An 811-nucleotide genomic window follows, 5' to 3' on the forward strand; every position below is an offset into this window, starting at 1 on the left:
TGAGATAAGGCCACTTGCTAGTTCATATGGTACTGCCAAGACTTTTTCGCTTCACAAAAAAAAAAACCACAGAATGCATTATGTCAAACATTGAACAGTAGTGTAATAGAATGTAGGCCCACAAACTTGTCCATACAAACATTAGATAGGCCAAATTACGACGTCAGACACATTCAAAATGAAAATATTTCATTTGGACAGATAATTTAACACAAAGATTTCATAGTCTTATGATATTTTATTCGCCGTGTAAGAGAAGCTAACAAATAGACTGACAAAAATATTAGAACCCCTATTAAGGGGACATCTTCTCAGGACCAAAAACTGTCCCCTTAATTGGCCGTATAGTGTTATATTATATTTTCATTGATTGACGGCCAACAACATTGTGTCCCCCTATGTAGTGGTGTCCTCTTATTAAGGTTGTCCGAAAGGAGGGGTTCTATAGACGGTAACATTGTTCGAATAGGAGTACTGTATATGATAGAGAGAGGCCATTAATTTCAATATAAATTGGGACTTACGCTTCTGGTTGGAAAGTTACATCCGATTTCTCATCCCCTTCACTTTCTTCAAAGAGTACTTTGTCATAATATGTTACGATAATCGCTGCACTTTCTAAGCCAAACAAAATATATCGGGAAAAAAACTTGTTTAAGACAAACGAAACATACTGATAACAATTAAGCGAAAACCGGTATATTGAATACAATGTAAACCTACTAAAGTTGCTGAAGTTCATATACTTTTACCTGGAACATTTTTTGCCGAGCTTGGATCTACTCTCACAAATCCTTTGGCATTATTTTTA

The 811-nt window shown here is 35.4% G+C and overlaps 1 long non-coding RNA gene across 1 annotated transcript; it reads right to left on the reverse strand.

The window, feature by feature from the left end:
- On the reverse strand, positions 1-810 carry LOC117104744. Its single transcript, XR_004444810.1, has 3 exons — positions 753-810; positions 525-618; positions 1-49 (listed from the first exon to the last, which is right to left on the reverse strand). It is a non-coding gene; the product is annotated as an uncharacterized LOC117104744 (long non-coding RNA).
- Position 811: the final 1 nt, after the last annotated feature.

This window comes from Anneissia japonica, unplaced genomic scaffold (assembly GCF_011630105.1).
Source record: "Anneissia japonica isolate Jap-2015-1 unplaced genomic scaffold, ASM1163010v1 scaffold116983_len841_cov117, whole genome shotgun sequence".
Classification (NCBI taxonomy): Eukaryota; Metazoa; Echinodermata; class Crinoidea; order Comatulida; family Comatulidae; genus Anneissia; species Anneissia japonica.